Genomic DNA, 9,352 nt, shown 5'->3' on the forward strand with positions numbered 1-9,352 from the left:
GGTGTGCTGCAGAAGGGGAGAAATTGTCGGAGCATAAAAATGCAGTGTTCAAGAAATAGGAAGAAGTAAGAACTGACTCTTTAATGTACATGTGCATTACCGCGCTTCTGATTAATGTAATTATCGTCAGGGTGTACACATCTAAAATGGCCACCACCACGTTTTTTTTTTCAAAAAGCAGCAAAGCAAACGTAGCGATCAAGTTTACTTAAAAATAAAAGGCGGGGTGCTGTGATAATTGCAGCAACAGTAATGCACACAAACGTGGCTGTTTTAACCACATATGCGTGTTGTCCGTTAAGCGTATATAACATTCCCAGTACACCACTAGAACGTCTTGCTCGGGAGGCAGCACAATGAAGCCCTGAAGCCGTGAAAATTCTAGCCGCTATCACAATGTCTACACCACTTTATAGTGATTTTAGCATGCGTCCGTATGATTAGGAAAAAAAATAAAATGAAGACATTGGAGCTGAAATGATCATAAACAAGTCTTGTTATCACCAGCATATAACACGGAGTACTAACAACAGCTGCACCCACAGAGCACCAAACGGAGAGTGAAAGAAGAGGCAAGACGTAAGGGAATAACGAAAAGCCAATGAAGACGGAAGAAACAGCTTTGTGGCTGAGAATTACCTTGGTTACGCCAGGTAAAAGTGGCCGTAATTTAATTGATGAAGTGCACGGCCTGCGATTGGCAGCGGCCTGCTTAATGTAAATGTAATAATGATTACTGATTAACTCGCGCGTACGAGCTCCCTGTTGCGTTAATTGAGAGGTATTTGTTGATCAACTCAAGCAGCGTGACTCTTTCGTAGCCGAGAACTTCAACTACTGAACTACCAAGTGAGGTACGATTAGGAGCAAATACGTGTTTGGTCCAACTTACGGGGTATCTGCTGCGGGTGGCCTCCAGTCGTACTGTATGCTCTCCCAGAAAGTGCAATAGTGAGCACGATACGCAAGGCTGGTTATGGGGTTTTCATTGAGGACAAGGTATTCTCTACGTCCGGGGCTCCGTTGAGGCCAGCTTGTAAGTTGTGGCTGATACATCTCCTTTTCGCCATGGTTTGGGTCCCTTGATAAATGCAAGGAAGCATAACACACATTCTATCTATTCTGCGCCGCTAAATTAAGATGATGCTATCCTTACATCCATAATATTTGACTGTAGGTAGCCTATATAGGTCCGACAAGCAAGCAACGTTGCTTTTTAAACGTCCAAAGAGGTGCTGCTTTAAAGAGGCCATGCAGACAAAACACAAGTTTGGTTCATTTGAAAGATTGCCTCGTCAGAATTATACTGACACCATTTTTTACGTAAAATTTGCTCAAATAAGCTTCAGAATTACGAAAAAAGGGAATGGCCATGCGACCCACTATCTCATTGCCCGCAACAGAACCTATGGTGTCGTAAGCCCTGCTGTGCGATTGGCTCAGGCCGGCAAACGTAAGCGCAAATTACGCACGGCTTATAAGCTTGCCAAACGAGCTATTTTCACCTTAACTGTAGGGCACATTCTTTTTATAGAAGCAAGAATTGTAGGGTGAACAATTGAAGTTGCGAACGAACGCGTAAATACCCAAGCAGTTAGTGCTGCACTATTCCGGTCCACACCGCTAACACAGCCGTCGGACGCACTGGACTTTTCTGAAACAACACCGTACAACTGACACAAGCGGCACGGTCGCGTACGTGACCATGTTTCTCGAGGCATAGCCTACGTTTTAGGGAACGATTAGTTTGAACCGTAATAAAAACACGGAAGGTGTAGAAGTACGGCCAGAAGCAACGTGCGAAGACTGACACTTCAGCTAAGGTCAATATCAGGGACTCTAACTTCAGCAGTATTGCAGGGACATCTATGAAAGTCGGCCATAAACAAGAAAACCAAAATCCGGCACTTCAGTTATATTGCTACGCCATCTATGAAAGTTGGCAATAAACACGATAATCAAATGGGCTCCTGTGAGATGGCAATAGCCGTGGTCAGCCGGCTATATTTAGTTTTAAGGCCATTCTATTAATACCATAGAGTTAATACTACTGACTCTAGAGGAAAAGCTGCCCGGCCAGCTCGTTTATTGAAACGTGCTAAACCCGAGCGCAGCCATGATGCCACCCTCACACCGTTGCCCGCTGTCTTTCTGCCTGCTAGAGTCGGCGGCAGTAATGGTATTCACCTAGCAACTTACGAATTCCATCATGGCAGCCTCCGTTGGTTACCGTGAATGCGCAGGGGCAACTTTCGTGTGTCAAAAAGTTGTGTGAAGTTTTTCCAGGGGTAGGTAGCCAATGTTCGTGCCATGTTCGTGCCAATGTTCGTGCCAATAACGCGCTAGATGCAGTGTTGAATTATCCGCAACTTAGAAGGGTAGCGTAGAGTAGCGCGTACTTCGTACGCTCGGAGGTGGCTTTTGCGACGCATTGCGAGAGTGAAGTCGTCGCTTCGAGGTTGAGCGCACATGTTTTTTTTGCGCTCCCCCGCTTCGGAGGAGCTTTGTTTTGGCGGCCTGTTGACCGCACGGGCCCTGCGGTCCTGCATTTGGATGTCGCCCGTATTTGGCTGTGCTGGTGTGGGCCGTCGAGTGCCACCTGCCGCTCCCCGGTACCTGTCTGTCGGCCGCACTGCATTCGAGCGAACTCCGTAGTGCTCGGAACCACCTTCTTCGCTCCTCGTCACAGCAAGCTCGCCTCTACGCTTTACAATTCCCGTCGAGGCTTCTCGTCTCCCGGAAGCAGCATGACACCAGCGAGCAGTGTTCGAGGTGTGGTGTGTGCGAAGGAATCCACCGCAGTGGAACTACTCTTTTCTACTCTTTCCTCACCTTTCTGCATTATACACTATTCCCCCCCCCCTATTCGCATACCCGGACTGTGTTGATTGCAGGTGAGCTCCCATGAAAGCTCAATATATCCCCAGACCATTTCTTGTTCTTCTTTTAGAAACAAGCCACTTCCCCTGATTGCTTTTTTCCCATGATTTGTTTACTGGTTGCTTTGCCCGAGTTCGCGCATGCTGTGTTTCTGTATATCTTCTTTAGCGTGTAGCAAAACAACTGAGTTAATATCCAGCGCTAGCCCTGTGTGATCTCTATGTTGTCCCGCCTCTACGGTGCGATTTTACCATGTTTCACCCCCCACCCTCCCAGGACGCGTCAGCTGATGCTGCCTTCGAGCTCCGTTGTGGTGCTCTTTAAGACCGCTTGCTTTTCTAGTGAATACAAGTTTGAACTTCACAATGCTACAAAGAAACGCGTATAAATGTAACTCAAAATGTTATTCCACCTTATGCTAAACAAACACACTTTCTCAGATAATGTAAATGCCTGTCTACAGGGCCCCTGCAGGACGTGTGTCAACTTTTTGTATCCAGTTGATGTGCCTTTAGGTAGTGACCTTGGATTAGCTTAGATTAAATAACCATGATACTATACCGAAGCCTAATTTTAATATGCTATGTGCATCAAGAAACTAATCACGCAAGATATTTTTTCTCTTTCTAGGTAAGATTAGAAAATAAGGCATTGGTTGCATGCTTGGGGGACATCACAACAGCCATATTATCACTGTCGCCGGGTTGCTTTAGGTCGCAATTAATGTATTTCATAGCAACCTAAACAAATCTCAGCAAAAGCAAACAAGAGACTAGAAGATATCATGTAGAATGCGCATATCCATTCTGGGTTTGTGGAGCTATGGCTTTCAGTACTGCCAACCACAAAGAAAGTAGTTAGTCGCTGCAGGGAAATTGCAAAGAAATCGCAGGGAAATTGCTGCAGGGAAATTGCAAGTCGCTGCAAAGAAATTAGTCGCTGCAGGGATCTTTACCTTTTAAAATTCCATGCCCCCTCTCCCAAAAAAAGAAAGAGGAAAATACTGGAGAGAGAAGAAGAACGAAATAAACAAATACAAACAGAGGCAGCATAAACGAGCAAAAAATGAACAAAGCAAATGCAATTCTACGACTCAAGCACGAAAGCTTGCCACAAAGGGGCAGACACTTAAGGAGAAATTTTAAAATATTAGAAATTATGTACCCTATTTACATAATGTACACCGAAAATCAGTCAAATTTCAGTGGTCTTAGACAAAATGGAGTCGAAGCAGCCGAATTAATTTTTGCCTCGAAGAAGCAGATTGAAGTGAACAAGAGAGAAAAACAGTCACAGGTGCTGTAGGGGTGCTACCAGCATGCAGCATCCTTCGTTTGCCCATTTTGTCGTTTTGGCTGCTTGTTTTATGCCATTTATTTTTTTTTTTGCCCAAGGATGTCTTTGTACTGGCCATTTTCACGCCATGTTTTCTTTTATTTTCTCCCGAATTGCCTACCCTTTATTTTATAGCAGTCCTTTTCTTTCAAGTTTCCTATTTCCATTTCCACATGTAGCACAGCCAGCTTGACAGTTCTTCTTCTTCTTTCCTTGGTTGGCCTCCCTAGCTTTCTTCTAGTTTCTTTCTTTCTTTGAAGTCGCACATTAGGTCATCTTAGCCTTGCTGTTGCCATCACAAACTTCCGTATAGGTCTGGTGGGATTACTGGTGTTGAAATAAAATTTGTTCGATGAGAATTGCTCGTACCTATGACCTCTTTGCTTTTTCTGTGTTTATTTTTGCTTGTTCTGACAGCCAAAGACCAATGTACGTATGAAAAGTACCTTGTGCGGTAGATTTTTTTGGGCTCAGCTTGCACGTTTCAACTTCTCACGTCTCAAACAGGACCGTTGGAAGGATGAGAGGGCAAGGCTGTCAATGTCAAATTTCTTTTTTTCGTTGCCGGAATTGCGACACGGAATATGTTCTATGGTGTGAAGCACATGATACACGGGCTGATGACATTGTGATGCCCGATTATTTTTGATGAAAATAAGAATGCTGGTGACCACAATCTGAATGAGCATTAGCCAGAACTTGCAGAACCAGCTACAGCTTTACTGGAACCCAGCTTCGGTAATGCAACTTCGTCATCTTCACTGTTGCTGTGAGCACGCTGGAATGAAAGCGTGCAAATTTGACAAGGCCTGGAGTGACACCTTTGCGGCCACCACTTTGATATTGGCATAAATGAGAAGGCTGTGTTACGCATATTGAATTCCTTCTTTCTATTACGTATTGCATTCGCATATCGCATTCCTTCCTTTTATCTGGTGTATACTGCTGAAGAACGTCTCCAGGGGGCCCTGACTGAACCGATACATGCAGATGTAACTGTCGCAAATAATAAATTTGAGTGTTTAATTTATTTTCGGCTTTCTTAATGACTGCCACTTAAGTCTCTGAACACCCTACACTAGCGAATGATGATAATCTCATGCTAGGCAGTCTGATTCACCTGCTATAGTTATGTTTGGCAGCTGTTTCAAAATTAACCACTATGATAGAACTAATGAGGTGCAATAACTAGTTTATAGGTACACACAAATTCATTTACTTTTCAAGGGAGACATATATATATATATATATATATATATATATATATATATATATATATCACATAACCGGCTGACGGCGAGTTAAAATCGGCAGAAGCCACCACGGACATGTGTTGAAGGTGTCCTCAAAGGAGGCGGCGGCGGCGGCTTTATTCCGTATCGCCGGCAGTGTGCGGGCTCCATCGCGGGGGTACATAAGCTCGTTCTCGCAAGCAACGAAGTGACACAGCAGACACTAAGGTATGGTAGAGTGAACCTTTGTAAATTACCCCACATGACTGACGGTCCTCACAAAATACCGAAACTGAATTTGGCGCCTCAACCCGCCCCCTACGTCTCTTTTTGCTTGATATTTCATTTATTTTTGTTCGTCAAACATGAATGTGTTGAGAAAACTTATAAAAAGCATACAAACTCGTAAATACACCCATTTATAGCCATAAAAGTTTCCTAATTTAGCTTAGGGTCCTAAACTTGTGCGTCATTTTTAACAAAAAATTGTTAGCCGTATCTTCAACTACTGATGTGGCAACTACAGCGTGGCATCATGGCGGCATCCGTGTTTAGACACATTTGAGAGCCAGCTTTACCCGCCTGATTAATACATCATTGTCAACGTGACGAAAATACACAATTTTACAGGAGAATTATTATTTTGACTTAAAATGTTTAATTTGTCAGCGCCGCACAAACCGGCAATATCCCGCACAAACTGCCTGGGTGTTTCCGCGAATGTTCGATATTTTAATATTAGGGGACAAGGCCCTTAGGCGCTGAGTTTGGTGGCATCTCCTGTCGTCGTCTTCGTAACCGTCGTCTCATGTAGTCATAGTGCTAAAACACTGGGAAACTCGTATACGCCTCGAGCTAGTACGTGACGCGTGCTAAAAATTAAAGCCACTCCACTCAATGTGAAAGCTGTTGGAAGTGCAGAGTAGTTATTCCCCATAATGGGCTGTAGTGCCGCTATCCGCACACTGCTACCGCACAATGCAATTCAAATTTCCCGCATGCGCAGTGCTCGCGTACCCCCGCATGAATCTGCGTCAGCGGGAGTTCTGTTCCTTTCGTGCTTGTTTTTCTTCCCGCACATGCCGGCGTTGCACTGCCACTTTTTTCCCTTACTATCGTAAAAACCAACCCCACGAGCGTTCCCAACTAAATGAACGCGGGCGCTGCCGGTTAATTGGGTATATTTTGCCTCAACTGTACCTACGGTTTTCTTAGCGCTATACAACGGTGAGATGTATGACATGCACCAGTGGTTCACGAGTTTCGAACACTTATAACTAGATAAATCGCTTTGCTTTCGAAGTGTTTGGCTTATGCAGTGACGACAGCCGCTACGATGGAACGCCGCAACGCTACTTGGGTCGAGCGAGCGAGCTACGACGACAAGGCTAGCCCATAAAGTGCTCTGGACTTAAAAACACCGGGTCACTCTTTTACACCTTGCATTGAAGCTCTTCGTCACGCGTACTAAAAAAACGCCGGAACACTCATTTACGTCTCGCGCTAGAGAGCTTCGTTTTTCAATAACAAGAAATTTTAAAGCAAATCTGTGTACCTCTACGCCAAACGGTTTCTTGTCCGTTGGCAAAAACGTCAAGACGCCAAGAATACACTTACCCACCGCATGCTTCGCCCCTCTCCAGGTTTAACGTTAGTGGAGATGGCCGGGTATTTTCGTCAACATTGTTCGGCAAAAACAAAATAATAGGCCGATGTGCGGTACAGTATCAATACGTAAGTGATATTTGCAGTGTTGGTATATTAAAAATACATGGATGCTCGATTTTTGCGGTAGCAGATAAAATAATACCACCGTATCCCGCCTTCCCCTGCGGTCGCCCGCGCCACTGTAGCTTCTGGCAGCATTGAAAGTTGTTCAACAGTAATGAAAGATTATGGTAAATGCATGTGCAGCTTTCCCGCTCATGGCAGTCCTTTCAACAGTGATTACTCTGCAATTTATTAGCGAAATGAAAATTTCTTTTGCACAGCTAATATTTGGGGTGAATACTTGCTTTGTGCACAGTTTCAAGTCGCGCACTTTGCGCGACTGGGTTCCAAAGCCATGGGAACTATCCCATAGAAATGCATGGGGAGTTAGATTTGACAGCGAATTACACAAAAAAATTTTCAGAAACCTAAAATACTCTTTTAGCGTTTTACTCTTCACGTTGACTTCTAGCTTTATGCCAAATATCATTTTCCTAAAGTGGTTTGTCTAGGTTCCCGAGAGGCTGTAATTTTGAGCGAGAAAGTTGGGTATGGGCGCTTGGACCGCGCTTAAAGTAGGGTGCCTAGATTCACGCGTTCGCCCCCGCTAGGGAGCACGAAGAGCGGCAGGGAGCGTCTACATACACGCACCCTAGCGTAGAGAAGGGTCTCATAGGGGAGCAAAGGAACGCGGCAAACTTGAATTGATTTATGGGGCAGGGCCGCAAGACGACTGTGATCTTGGGACGCCATTTGCAACAAAACGAGCAGAAGCGCGGCAACTTTTTTTACCAGTTATGATTAGATCACCATAGAGTTGTACACCGGTACTCGCGCCTGCTATTTCTTCGTGGGCTCCTGGAGGCGTGCGCTTATTGGAAACAGTTGAAGCTGATGTTTTGTTGGAACTGTCCCTACAACATTATACCAAGACTGTGTCCTCAAATGACTGCTTAACCCTGTGCACTGTTATTTCAGTAAATGAGATGAATAAAGATCAGTCACGGTTTCATAATAAGCTAGTGGTAATCCGCAGTGATGCGTGGGTTGGCAAGCCCACTAGTGACGTTGTTAACGACACAGAGGCTGGGTTCTTTCTTGTCATGATTATTTACTTCCCCTTGGAGTTGTCCGCAGTTAGGTACTCCCACCTGGTGTCAATACCTCGGCTTCTCGGGGCGTGGGGACATGGAAAATGGCTGAAACACCTGTTTTTTTTTTGGAACTATCCCGAAACTAATTCTACCGAGATACTGTGGAGAAGAAACGGCTGCTTAGCCATAGCAATTGTATCTCAGTAAATTGCATCGATCCTCATCAGTCACCATTTCGTATTAAACTAACGGCAAAAGCCGGTGATACCCGTTGGGCCATTATACTAAATATCCGAATGGCCGCCGCACAGGTTGAGCCTTGATCCGTTTGTTCCTTCTCGTAATTAGCGAGTTTACAGTGAAGTTGTGGACACTTCAGGACTCGCACCTGCTGTAAGTACATGGGTTCCTTGATGCGTGTCGTTATTAAACATGACTGAATTTCGTTTTTTTTTTCATCCGACAATGCTTACTGGCATAAAAATATGTGCCCTAAATTTAAGCGCCAGTAGCCCGTCCGGCAAGCTGATAAGCCCTGTCCAATTTGCGTTTGCTTTTGCCTGCCTCAGCCAATCGCACAGCTTGGCATATGGGATGATAGGTTCTGTTGCTGGAAATGATTTAATGGGTGTCGCGGCCGTTCCCGTTTTTCCTAATTATATAGGTTAGTTTATCGACGTTTACGTTATAAGTACACCCAGTAGGATTCTGATGAGGCCATCTGTCGAGTACACCCAAACCTGTTTTGTCTGCATGGCTCCTTTAGGTCTCACGTGATGGTGATAAATTCGTCCTAACGCATTTGGTGTAGTACGACCTCCTCCGGAATCTTTATGAGAATGTTGGTTTGTCTGCAGCAGCGCCAATGCTTAAACTAAGCTTTTTTGCGCTCACATTTCGGGGCCGTCTTTAAAGCATTGGCAGAGTGCTTTGGCAGTTTTGAGGCTTTTCGACTCAAGTGCGAACACCTAAGCTGTACTAAACAAACAGAAGGCGTTCTCCTACGGCAGGGTTACAATTGTGTTGTTATGCTAAAATGGAGCCTGGGAGCCCAATGTCCAGACCACATCACGAACACAAATAATCTGTTAAACTTCGGTA

General features: G+C 44.8%; 1 pseudogene across 1 annotated transcript in view; it reads right to left on the reverse strand.

Moving 5' to 3' along the window:
* Window positions 1–888: 888 nt before the first annotated feature.
* The window catches only part of LOC144168161 (acetylcholinesterase-like), a 168,989-nt pseudogene continuing 160,525 nt past the window's right edge, over window positions 889–9,352 (reverse strand). Inside the window, exon 2 of the transcript XR_013322165.1 lies at window positions 889–1,081. The product of XR_013322165.1 is annotated as an acetylcholinesterase-like (transcript). The remainder of the gene's footprint in view (window positions 1,082–9,352) is intronic.

This window comes from Haemaphysalis longicornis, unplaced genomic scaffold (assembly GCF_048455015.1).
Source record: "Haemaphysalis longicornis isolate Haplotype H1 unplaced genomic scaffold, Haemaphysalis longicornis Haplotype H1 scaffold_2, whole genome shotgun sequence".
NCBI classification, from domain to species: Eukaryota; Metazoa; Arthropoda; class Arachnida; order Ixodida; family Ixodidae; genus Haemaphysalis; species Haemaphysalis longicornis.